The sequence below is a fragment of the Pinus tabuliformis genome, chromosome 2_2, assembly GCF_031772625.1.
Source record: "Pinus tabuliformis cultivar Carrire ecotype Pingquan chromosome 2_2, CPIR1, whole genome shotgun sequence".
NCBI classification, from domain to species: domain Eukaryota; kingdom Viridiplantae; phylum Streptophyta; class Pinopsida; order Pinales; family Pinaceae; genus Pinus; species Pinus tabuliformis.
Window position 1 is genome coordinate 267,033,824 of NC_142300.1, and position 14,079 is coordinate 267,047,902.

The window sequence follows — 14,079 nt, forward strand, 5'->3', positions numbered from 1 at the left end:
TTCCAACCCAGCATCTCCTTCCCAGCAGAATGGAATTCCTTCTTCAGCTCCCTTCAAAGCATAACATACCCAATGTTTCTAGCCACAAACCAACAACAATTCTTTACAAATACCAAATTCTAGCCTCCCTTGACCTCATGGAGAGAGATCTATATATAGGAGTTTTGGAGAGAGGATGAGTTAGCTTGAGGCTGGTATGAAACTGACTAGTGTCCTCTCCCACTGCAGTTCTTGAGTCCACTTGGAGATTTGGAACCTCTTACTCATCACCAGTCGAATTCCCTGATCCAAGTGTCATTTTGGAAACTTCTTGGGCATTGACACCTTGAGAAATGAGCCTGCCACTTGTCCAGTTACGCTCAGCGCAGGTAGCCTTCTTTGCAGTTGACATTCAACGCAGGTAGACAATGGAGCAGTTGACATTCAGCGCAGATGCTCAGTGGAGCAGCTGACATGATCCAGAATTGCCTTGTTTTTGAGTGTTTTCAGGTGGAGAACTTTTGTGAATTGCTGTGGTTTGCTGGCCTTGTTCCTTTAGGGGTAGGAACAACATGTTTAGGGACTTTGGATCCCTTGATTATTGACATTTCATGCTCAGTGATGCAAGGCACAAAAATGTCTATAACAGGGCCGGATCGCAAGACCATACTTCTAGTACCCTGGGAATGCCAGGACAATCGCGAAGAAGATGGTCCTCCTTGCATAATCGACAAGGAAACTTAACCTTCCGCGGAGGAGCAGACGGTGGCCCGACTTCAAGTGTACTCGAGGGAGTAGCAGTTATACTTGTAGCCTCTCCCTTAGGAGACTTCTTCTTCTTGGTCTTCTTCTTCTTCTTCTTAGCCACCTGGTTATTCGAATCGAGACTTTCACCAGGCGAAGTACAAGAGGAAGATGTAGAAGTAGGCATCGAAGGGGAGAGATCCACCTTAGGATCAACATGATGTTGTTCTGGTGGAGGGACTGATGGACTAGCAGTCGACACGGCAGGGACCAAAGAGGTTGAAAACAACCAAACATGCAATCCGACAGTTAACCCTGGAAGGGATAACGTTGCCATATAAGGAGCACCAACATTCCCGAGAGGAGGGAAATGACCAGGATTCCTGTCAGGAGGGGAACTTGGGTTGGTGAACCCCGGAAAAGTTGCCATGGCAAACAAAAAGAAGCCTACTCAAGCTAACGCACACAAGATCTAACCAGGTAACGTTAATCGTGGCCAAATAAATTTTAAGACGCAAGGACACAACTTGACCTTTTCATGTTTTAAGAGTCGAGAAAAGGACGAAAAGATGACTCTAGTCTCCTTCGAATGTTTAATGAGCACAAAGTGACAAGACGCTCACTGGCACCTTTTCTTTTAGGGAGTCCGAAAAGGATCAAAAGTGACTGCTCTGGAGATTCTAGGCAAAGGGTTTACCAGGCAATCCGTAAAACTGCTTATACACCTTGGCAATCGTATGAGAACCAAGGACTTTCCGTACTGTAGTCAATCTTCCTGAATGCTGTGTTCGGTGCGTTATGGTTCGCAAGGCGGCAGACTCGGCTTCCTATGGATCAAGGATAAAAGCCTAGTGGGGTCTCCCTATATACGCGACGGTACGTGGGAGCACAGTCCGTGTTAGACCACTATCGAGTCACAGAAGGAGGAATCACCCAACCGTAATGTGAAACAATAGTGACTATGTTTAAAGACGCCGGAACACGTCTCTAACCTAGACCTTTAGATGTTTGCGTTAAGTTCCAATGCGTTTTTAGGTTTATTCTGGTCATTTTATGGTTGATCTTGAATTAAGTTTAGGTTTCAGGCCCTATCATGTGATCTCTCACAATTACCTAGATGCAAACTACATGCCAAAGAATACCATTTCGTTCGATGAATTCTAACTATGAGAGGGTTAAGAGTTTTCAATCAAACAAAATGAACCCAATCAATCAAACAATCTAATGCAGCTAATGGCAAAGAAATGAAACTTTTTCTTTTGAGAACACAAATCAATGAAATTCCCTTTTTCCCACTAACTATTGAATGCAAAAGATATTAGTTTGATTTCTTTTTCCAATGGCAAAGTGCACTAAACAAAATTTCAAGAAATAATAACAGACAAATGTGAAAAGAACCAGTTGACCCCAAACAACTGTAATCCGTGTCCGGGTAGTGAGAAGTAATCGAAACAATACGAAGACTGGTTCAATAACAATCACCTAAACAACCAAGCAAGTGTGAAACTGATCGATCCAAATAATTGTGATCTATGCTTGGTAGTGAAGAAATCGAATCAACATAAAAAAATTGGTTCAATAATCGACACTAAAAATCAACCAGCAACAAGCAGTGAAAAAGCCTCAAGCAAATCAATAAGAGGGTTGTGGATGAACCTTGAATAGACAAGTAACCCAAGCAAATGGTTTCTCGATGAAACTTCTAAAGGGCTAGGTCACATGGTCTAAAAAACACAAGACTCATTCGAATGAAATCAAAGAGAGAGCGTCCCTTAACCAAAAGCAATCAAAACAAGCTAATGAGAGACAAGAAACAACAGGGGATAAGAAAGATTGATGAATTCAGGAGATAAAGTTATAAAAACAACTTTTCAGGAATCAGCGCAAGTTACACACTGAGAACCCGAGATGATCACTATGTCAGCGCAATTTTTACACAGACCACCCGCGCTGATCTGATTTCAGGAGTCGTCGCGGGAATTAAGCTAGCAACCCAAGGTCAGCGCGGGTAAAAAGCATACCAAGTGGCGCTGACATCGCGACTGTACACGTCTTTTCCGCGCTGATCCGATTTCCAGGATCGTCGCGACTGTTAGGTGTAATTACGCGATGACCACGAGGTCAAAGAAACAGCTATGCGCTGTCAGCGCGACTGTTTTGATATAAACTGCGCTGAGGCCAAAAAACAGGCAGAATCAAGCCAAAAGCTCCCAAACTAAGGCAATAACTCTTTAAACAATTTAGACACCTCCTAGACTGAACCAGGAAGTCTAAAAGCAGAGAACTAATCCCCAATCTTTGAAAAGAGAGTAACAATCAAACTCAAAAACAAGAATGAACAAAAAGAGGCAAAGGCCAGCTCCCCAGCGGAGTCGCCAAATTGTTGGAGAGGTAAATCCCCTCTACGGATAGAGGCGATCCCTACTAGCCCAGAATGGGTCTAGCAACAATCAATCAATGCTACTTTGCAAGTTCCTAATTGCAAATAAAAGATAGGCAATGAACACCTACTTGGATTCCAACGCTATTGTTTGATGAAGAGATGCCGCTCTTGCTCCTTCGCTTTGGCCGGTCACGATCCTCCACGATCTCCGTGAATAGATACCTGCACACACGAAGAGAAACACAAACACAAGCGTGAAATCTAATAAATGCAATTATACATCAGTCAGAAGGGATGTAATTCACATTAACCATTACAAAGACAAATGAGAATGGAACCATAACAGTAGTCATCTATTATTAATCAATAACAGAGAAAGGTACAACCAAAGTTCTGACGCTGAGTCCTTCTCTAGAGGGTCCAGCCAGCAAGTCTCTTAAGCATTCACCCTTGGAGGTAGATTCTCCCAAAACAAAGCTCTCTCTCACACAAGCAATACTCACAACCTTCCTTAAGCTTCCTCTAGCAAATCCACACTTGTCACACCAACTACCTACTAGCAGCAACAGTCTAAGCACTATGAACTCCACACTATCCAAACTATCCAAAAACTAGCTGCTCATGGCAATGGTGGAGACTTAAATAGGAGAAAGAGTCTCCATGAATGGTGGGAGGATGAGCTTATCTCCAAGGAAGGTGGCTCAAATGACGAAACAAACATGCCAGAGAAGGGAGGGCGACATTTACAAGACCAACAACTAGGTATGGAGTCATCTGGAAGGCCGACTGTTAGAACAAACTCGCCCAAACTGGATCAGCGCGGGTCCATAACTGCACTGGAGCGCTGACATCGCAGCTGAATAACAAAGAAGGTCATGTCAGCGCGATCAGATATGAATAACAAATGCGCTGGCTCATGAAATTCGATCAGCGCGGGAAACACGTGTGCTTCCGTGCTGACAGCGCATTCGGTCTGTTATGGAGCGCCCATCAGCGCGGTTATTTTGCCAAAAGTCGCGCTGATAGCAAAAACTTTGGCAAAGTGGGTCATTTGGCCAGTTCAGAGAGCAGGAGCATGAGTAATTTGAATTCATGACACAGTAGGGAGACTGTGACAAATTACTGTGTAACACTTATGTACAAGAGTGGACAACGCAGTTCAAAGGGGACCTGCTTGCGTTAGTGAAGAAGATGAAGCCACATGCAAGAGCTGGAGAAAGCAAAGGTTCGAATGTTGATTCAGAACAACAAGAAAATCACCTCATTCATTGGCAGCACATAGGCCTCATATGTGCGGTTGTACAATAGTTTGGATGTCTTGGTGAGAACACACGAGATCCCATCAATTGGTTCCATCACCAAAGCTAAACCCAAGAACCAAGTATGGAAGGAGGTTGAAGAGTACATGGACCATCTAAGACAGGAAGCTACTAGGGAAGACTTGGAGATGAACGCACACAACATGCAGAAGTTCATCGGTGGTCCTGCCAAGGTCAAGACAATGATGCTCATGCTTCATAACGAGTTGGTCATTGGTTCCAAGATAGTGTACCCGGATGCCATGGAGGCTAGAGTCCACTTCCAACAAGACACAATTAAGCAGTTTGGGGACACCATCACACAGTACGAAGCTTGGCACCAATATGTGACCGAGAAGAAACAAGTGGAGGTTGCTGAGCTAGACTTCCCCCAAACTCTAGAATCATAGTGTTGTGTCTTGTTAGGTTGTCTCTAACCTATTTTGTATTATATGGGTACGAGTGGAAAATGTAATATTATTTGTAATTATGTTGTAAGTGAAATTCCAAGTGTCAATATTGGAATCTGAAAAGCCACCATGTAATGTAATGTGTCAGTTTGTGAATAAGTTGAAGAGTCATGAGGGTAGTCCAAAGGTCACAAAGTGGAGTTGAAGAGTCACCCATTCTTGTTATAAACAAAAGCTCATAAGTCATAGAACATGCTTTTGGGAGCCAAGCTTTTGGCTAGGCTTAGGCTTAGAAAGAGCTTGGGAGTATTGTGAAGAACCTTGGCTTCTCCATGGCGTAGAGGGAGTATACTTCTTTAGAGGAGCAGGTGTTCTTGAATATAATGTTCCACTTTTGGGGCTAGTGGTCATCAATGGTGTATGTATGGATGGAACTTTCACTTATAATAATAAAATCAGAGCCAACACACTTTCATTCATATGTTGTTAATATAGTAGGACTATTATTGTTGTATTGGTAATGTATGTCACTTTTTTTTATAAATAGAAGGAGTAGCATTTTCATTAGATAAATTGGAAAATGTCCAGGTCCCATACAATCTTGGAGAGAAAGCTCTAAAAAATGTTCATCATTTTAAATTGGAGAAGGACCCTCTTGCTACCAATGTTATTTACAAATGAGATTTGTACATAGCCTATTCTATAGAATTTCCAAAAAACCCCACCATATTCTATAGACTGACAAAACATAGATATAAATTAAAGAAAACTTCTACCCGCTGCTACCATGATCAATTTCTCCCGAGGCTTCGTCCACAGTTGTAACCAATTCTTCAACACCGCCCACCCCAGGTTCCAGGTCCCGAACAAGAGCATCCACCACACCTTCATGTTGAGGGATAGAGCTGTCCCCAAATCTATACTTCTGTCAACACCTTGACTCTTGCAGTCTTGACTTTGACTTCAACGTTCTCCGCCTTTTGTCCCAGACTCATCACGTCTGTACATAAGCTCTGCATAGTTTTCTGCAATAATTCCATGTTGTTGGCTTTCAGCGTTATTCAACCAAAAAAATCCCTACACTACTGGCCCTTTCAGCATCAGCCTGCGAAGCGCAGACTCAAGTCTCACTCGAAGCAGTATGGGGGGATGTTGGAACCAAGTTTCTGCACCCTGAGATGATCGTGATGTTAGTTTATACCCCCCTGCCCCTTCTTTTTCTGAGATAACTAAGACTTAGGGCTCTATCAATCTACCCTTTATTCCACCCTTTAGTACCTCCACGAAGGTGTATGATTGACCTTCGCGCAGCCCTAACCAGCGGTCCAGGTACTTTCGCACATCTATGATAGTGTATTGTACAGGATCCCAATTTATCTCAAGTGTTTTACTTATCTTACCAATCAATTATAGTTAGCATCCTGTAAAATGATATCTTTACTTGTGTTCAATTGACAGATAGAATCACATGCATTCGCGCATAAAATAAGCATTGTAAAATAAACCCAAAACACAATATAATCAGATGCATTAACAGAGACTATATACATAACAATTGCAGAGTACTTCTCTTTATGATATCTTCAGTTAATCCAGACTCTATCCACCCTGGACACATAGCTGCAGGGTTCCGTGCACTTAGTTGCGGACTTCCACCCTAGGCCTCTGCGCACTCGGCTACAGAGCCTCTACCTACGCTAAGACCTGAAACACTTAGACTTCTCTACCAGGACTTCCAAGCTTAATAGTTAACTAACTGTGTAGAGCTTACTTAGTTAGCTCTCTTTTATACAATCCCATGGTCCACGGACCATGGGTAGGTCTTTACAGCCGACTTGACACTTTACAAAATAAGGGCGGACAAGCCTTTATGACTCTTGACACCTTCGTGCTCTGCGACCACAGAATGCATAGACTTTACAATTTTATTACAAAATTGTCCCAAAACATGGGCTTTTAGCCCCAAAACTACTCTTGGGGGAACCTGTTCTCAACAGGCCCCCAACACAAACATGGTGACTCGCCCTCGAGTCACTCTGCAGGTGCAGAGATCTTGGCGCAAAGACCTTCTAGCTCGACTTATATGATGGCAACCTCGGTGGTGCACTGTGCGGCTGCCTGCTTCATTTCTTCAACCAACTGCTTTGTCGTTGGTCCTAAACTATCAGCCTGAATCTTCTGTTGAGTCGGTTGTAGACTAGAAAGCTTGCCTTCAATGGAGGATGTGATCGAATAAGCTTTGTCCAACCAAGGCTGCAAGCGTACCTTTAGCACTGCCTCTTTGTGCTGTGATGCATCTACCTATTCCTTCAATGTTTTGGCCTCCTACAGCTTCACCAGTCTCTGTGTGAGAGCAATGGATCACGCTGTTCCTTTTACTTTGTCATAGTGTGGCTGCAGTTCTCGCACCTCTATCTCCAGTAGTTGTACATTAGGATCCTCTTGCTGACTGGTCAGGAGCTTGAACGACTGTTCAAACAGTCGTGTGCAGTTTGCTATTTCACTGTCTATTGCTGCTATCGCCTCTGTAACAGTGGTTGTGCACTGCTCCTTTACTTCCCGTGGAGTTGAAGGTTGGGACTTCAACTGCAAATCTACAATCTGTAGGTTTAGCTCCAACTAGACCTTAGCCAACTCTATGCGAGCATCGAGCACCCCTGTAGCAAACTTGTAGACTTGTTCATCTGTCTCCACATCCTTAGGAATGGCCAATTCGGGGACAATTCAATAGGATTCCTTCACGGACTTAAACATGCACTTGATTTGTGTTAGTAAGTTCCACCATGGAAGTGAGGGCGGTGTCTCGCTGCACATTATTAATCTTCTACTCACTAATTACCTGTAGAGCGTGCTATTCGCGGGCCCTCAGCTCTGCGATCACTCCATCCTGTAGTAGGTGGAGCGTCTCGCCAGGAAGCACTGCCAAGTTCATCCCTACTCCCTTGAGGGCACTAATAGTGGGCCTTTCAGCTTCGTTTTCTGTGATCAGTGCTCCATTCGACAACACTATTTCTCAAGAGTACTTCGCACGTAGCATCCCAATGGCTTCTGAAGTACCGATGGCGATGCTGGTGGACACCGTGCCAGCCTGTGATGCACAGATCTATAGCTCATGCAGACCCGTCTGGATGGCCCTCAATAGTTGTTGTCGCTGTTGCTCAAACTGCTGCAGTACCTCCGCGGTGACATCCCGCACCGTGTCTCCAATGTCATTCAAATATCCCTCTGTTAGGGTGATTGGGTCCAACGACATTTTACTGGCCTTGGATTTCTTCCGTAGCCCTGCTTTTTCCTGTTCTCTTGGACGTTTGATGTAGTATGATGTTGTCTGTGGGTCTGCTCCGTGTTGCTCTGTTTTCTTGTCCTTTTCTTCCTCTGTTTTGGGTGAGGTCGACCTTGCACCTTTGTTAGAGCCGTGCTCTGTTCTGCCTGCTATGCGGCATCACGCTTTGCCTGGGCCTTGTCAGCGACCTCCTTCTTCCTCTTCTGAGCCAGCTACGCCATATTGAGCTTGGCCTCCTCCTTTTTGCGCTGCGCGACGGACTTGCTCAACCCCACCGCCGAGTCTGAGGCAGTGCACCACTCTGCTAGCTAGCGCTCAAGAATTGCATCGATCACGTCATTAGTAGCCAAGTAAGGCAAGTCATGCCACTATTGCTTAGGGTCCTTTCCTGCCCTGATCGATACACGCTGAAAGTCTGCCTTGAACTCCACGTACTCCTATAGTTTGGCAAACATAGTAGGCGACAATCGCGGCTTGCGATTGATAGCCATGCGTATATTCATTTCCATCAAGATCCAAAAGATATTGCTATCCTTGATGCACTGAGCATCCTTGGTCACCCACAACGAAGTGTACTTCGCTACTTCTGGCAGGTCTGATGCGATCGAGGGGAATTGACTGTCTTCAGGCAGCTCCGAGGCTACCAAAACAATGGACAGCAAGAGCCACACATAGTGGAAGGTCTTACTGAATCTTGTGCCTCATGACAATTTGCAAGGAACTCATCGTAGAGATAGCGAGCCCAATTAAACTGGACTCCTTCGGCGCATTGGGCCGCTAGAGCGACGACAGGTGCCGACACTTCATCTACATGACACTTCCTCATGACTTTTCTTGCCAAAATCTGCGTGGCCACCTTGACCGCAGGTTCACAGATACTCGAGATGGAATAACTTCACGGCTTCTTCACGAGCTTGAATTTCTCCTTCATGGCCTCTGCGAGGGCCTACTTGCCGCCTTTTCCGCCAAAAATCATGGCCGGATTTTCCCCTGTATAGGGCAGCCATGTGATCCTATGTATCAACCTGTCGGTGATGGGTATCAGCTCATCTAGCCATAGATACCCATCCTGCACCAAGCATAGTAGATGCTTGATGACCAACACTATAATGGGTGTGCAATTGTAGTGTGACACCCATAGTAGGTTGAGCAGACCTGCCTCTTCTACACCTCTGAGCCACTTCTACGGTTCCAATGTAGTCATCCCGGTGGTTGTGTGAACAATGTGATGCATTAGCTATTCTATCACCAAGTGAGGGAACTTCTTAGTGTCAACTAAGTCCCAATCCTCCAGTTTCAATAGCGGAACCCACCCTAAGCACGGTCCTTCAAAGACAATCTCGTCCGACAACAGAGGTATGTGCAGGGTGACCTTGCTTTTTTCGATGTCCTTCGACACCTTGGTCTTACCTTTGCGTGGAGGGACGTATTTGGGTAACTTAGTGATAGGGTCAGAACCCTTGACTTCGACGTCCTCCACTTCCACCCCCAAATCCTCATCATCCATTGGGATGTCCTCAATCTCTTCCTCCTTCGGCTACAAGTTAATAGTTTTTCCCTTTTCCTATGCGGTGGGCTTGTCCTTCTGTGGGTTTCTTCTAGGCGATGCACGCACGGGTATTGCAACCTGCTTGCCCTTCTTATCCTTCACACTCTCCTTAGTCAGGGTAGGCTTCAGTCTAGGCATCCGTGGTGACTTGGGGACTTCAGATAGTACCTCTGCATCCTCCGGTGCAACTCCCTCTACCTCCACAACAACCTCTGACACAACCCCCTCGGCTGTCACTGCTTCAGCATCCATAACTTCAGATCCTGGGAGAAAATCACAGATGAAATTGTGGTCAGGATCTGGAAATCGATCAAGCACTGGTTAGTCAAGAAATTCTTCGAAGAATGCGCGGATCATGCACATCTGAGAGCTCACCAACTCAACGCTCAAAATGCCAAGTGTTTTTCATTGGGCCTCCACATGTAATTTATAAGCCATTTTGAATTCAAATATGACCATTCCCCCCACATTTGGTTGATTAATGCCGGATTGGCGGCAGATTTCCAAGGATATTACCCATAAAGTTCATCTTAAATGCCAGCTGCCTACTCCGTTTGGCTGGATTCTCATCGTCAAATCATGAACAATGGCTTTAACAACCACTTTTCGGCTGACCTGCATGATTTCTCCCCGGGTAGTGCAGCTCTCTTCGCGCTGTTGCAAACCTTGTGACATCTCCTCATTCCACACAATCCTCCAATCGCGCAGTTCCCCAACTCGGGCAGTGTAGTTTATAGTCCCGCGCCTCCTTTCAGCTGCCTGGAGTGCTAAGACTATGCTACCTTCATATAGTCACCTGGCTAGATCATTGGTGTATGGCTTCAATCGGCTGCCATTCACCTTTCTTGGGAAGGGATCTCTGTTCAATTTAACCAACTGAACTACTCCACTGTTAGTAATTTCCTTAATGACATAGGGCCCTAGCTAGTGCATCCTGAATTTCCTTGGAAATTTATCAAACTTGCTGTCATATAACAAAACCAAATCATTTACCTTAAAGGTGCGCAGTTTAATGTGTCGATCATGCCATGCTTTTTCGCGCTACTTTTGGACATGTTGGTGAAATCCAGCCAGAAACCTTTCTTCCTCAAGCTCAGCAAGCTGCACGAGCCTCTCTTCCAGGGCTCCATGATCCATCATACCCGTGAGTGCCACTATGCGTAGACTAGGCACAATGTATTCCATGGGCATCACTGCTTCAACACCATATACAAGCTTAAAGGGTGTCTCTTTAGTCAACTTTTTGCATGTCGTTTGATAGGCCCATAGTACTGTGGGTATGCGCAGGTCCTAATCACTTCACTGATCATTGCAAACCTTGGTCAGTGCGTTCTCCAGTACCTTATTGAATGCTTCTACCATCCCATTAGTCTGTAGGTGATAAGGCATGATTTTTTGGTGATATACCTGAAATTCCTCCGTCAGCGTGTTGATCATTTCGTTTAAAAAGTGCATACCATAATCACTCATCAAAATCTTTGGACACCCAAATCGTGTCAATACATACTCAAAGAGAAACTCCACAGTACTCGCACTTGTGCAATCCTTCATAGGCTGTGGCTCTGCCCATCGAGTCAAATAATTAGTCGCAATGATAATGTACCGCGTTCCTGTCTTCTTTCCTTAGGGGTGAATGGGTCCCAGAAAATCTATTGCCCATTTCTCGAAAGGTTGTAAAGTCATCTGTGGGTTCAAAGGCAGCTCATCTCTTCGTGATGGCCTGCCAATTCTTTGACACACATCACACGCCTTGCAGTCAGATTTTGAATCCTGATGGAGGGTTAGCCACCATAACCCTGTGCATAATATCTTCTGTGCGGTCGCCCTTCCTGCATAATGGCCTCCCGCGGCACCCCCATGAGTGTTCGCAAGGATACTACTCCTTTCAAACTCCGGTACATATCTTCGTAATACTTCATCAGACCCCATTTTGTACAAATGTCCGACAATGACAGAAAAGTCTGCCTCATGCACCACTAACTCCTTCTTCTGCTAGATGGTGTAGCCTTCCGAGGCAGTTGTTGTCGTTAGGAAATGTATGATGTCTTCAAAGTGACCATTCGCTACGTGTACTGCAAAGAGCTCCACGTTAGGCAATGCCTCCTCCAAATTAGTGGGCTCTTCCCACGTTTCGATGCGTGACAGATGGTCTAGTCCCACATTCAGTGATCTAGGCTTCATAATAACTTCAAAATCATACTCCTGGAACAGTAACAACCACCTACATATTCTCCCCCGAACATAGGCTTATTAACTAGATATTTCAACGCAGAATGATCCGTATACATCTTAAATGTCCACCCAACAAATAGTGTCTAAACTTCTGGAGTGCGTATACCATGGCTAGTCGTTCACGCTCGGTGGTGGAATAGTTCTTCTCAGCCTTGGATAACCTTCTGCTTGCGAATGCTATAGGATGGTCCAATTCTCCTTCGCTGGCCTATGTCAGTACTGCTCCCAAGGTTATACATAACACGTCTACATGTACATGAAACTCCTTCTTGCAATCCGGGAAGACTAAAATCGGCGCGGTGACCATTTTTACCTTCAACACCTCCAAGATTTTCTGATAGTCCTCGTTCCAACAGAACATGACATCCTTTTTTAACAACTTCTCCATAGGCGTGGTGATCTAGGCATAACTCTTGATAAACTTCCTGTAGTACCCAGTATGCCCTAAGGTCGCGCACAACTGTTTCACACTCCTCGGTGCCTCCAGGTTAAGTATCACTGCGATCTTCGTGGGATCTACCATCAGTCCCTATCTACAAACCACATGACCTAGTAGAGTCCCAAAAAAGACACAAAACAAAAATTTCTTCAGATTGAGCACAATCTTGTACCTTCGACAGGTATCTAGCATTAAGCACAAACTGGCCACATGGCATTTTACCAACCCAAACATAGTCTAGTCATCGAAGTACACTTTTAGAAACTTATGAATGAAGTCTTTGAATGAATCAATGACTATGCGTGAAACAATTGTAGGCGCATCCTTTAATCTGAAAGGCATCATGGTGTACTGAAAACATCCCTATTCAGTCGCGAAGGTCATCTTGCTTTTGTCTTCAGGCGTGATTTTGATCTGATTGTACCCAGAGAACCCACCAGTGAAGGAATACACTTCCTGTTCACCTACATTATCCAACACCTCATCAGTGAATGGAGTCAGGAAAGGATTATGCACACAAGCATCATTCAACTTCCTGAGATCTACGCATATCCTTATTTCATCCTTCTGCTTCTTTTACCGTACGACCATCAGGCTCACCCAATCAGATTCCTCTATGGGCTTAATGATGCCTGCCACATGCATCTTATCTAACTCTAAGTGGACCTTCTCCTTATACTTCGGATTGATATGGTAAGGTCTTTGCTTAACTAGCTTCGTGTCAGGTTTTAAAGTGATCTTCATAACGCCCAGGTCTCCTATTATCCGCTTTAACTCTGTAAACTTGATAGGGAACAAATCCTGGTATTCACGGAGCAATTCGGTGACCTTATCTACCGTTGCATCATCCCAGTAATTTCCAATCTTTGTGAATTTGGGCTGCACCTTTGTACCAATATTTATCTGTTTAGTCTTCAGCGACGCGGTTATATCAGGATTCTTGATCGGTGGTCCCTCGACCTCGCAGTGACCCTCGGTTTTAGGAATATTAATCTTTCGTGGGTCCTCATCTTCTTCTTTAGCAGTCATGTTATAGCATTCTAGTGCGTGACTCAGCTAAGTAGTCCAAGCGGGTTGAATCAGATCCAAAGGATCCCGCAGTATCCTAAAGATCACTGCTTTAACCTCTTGTAGCACTTCATCAATACAGTCAAACCCATATTTGAAGCTGAATGTCATTATGAACCCTTTGCACAGAATATCCCATTCTCCTGTGCTATGGCGGAGCTCTGTCTCCAAGTACCAGTTCATCGGGATGACATCCAGGGTATGATAGAACAAGTGCACCCATTTAGGTTAGGGCTTCGCCCCATAGGCCTTGGCCCGTTTGGCCATGTGTGCACGCGGATCATCCTTCCCATCATACTTGTCTGTCACTCGTACCTTCGGCTTCCCAAAGTGTGTTCTCATCATCCTCCTACATTCACGCCAATCATGAAAACTACCCTTGTGTGCACCCCACCATCTCGCGGGTGTAGTACGCAGGGCCTAGTCCAAAGCCTAGAAGTAGTGCTTCTCTGGTACTTCCCTCTCAAATTCATCCAAAAACACATCCAAATCATTCGAGCCATCATAAGTGGGCATATTTCTTACCTCTGATGACACACAACATAGCAACCAGGGCATCATGTTACAACTCAGCGTGGTTACTTCAGGTAGTTGATTCTGTCAGCGTTCTAATTCTTCGTTCGAGTCTGAGTTGCAGGAAATCTCTTCATCCCATGTAATTCTTCCATCCGTTGTTGGATTCACCCAATCTTGG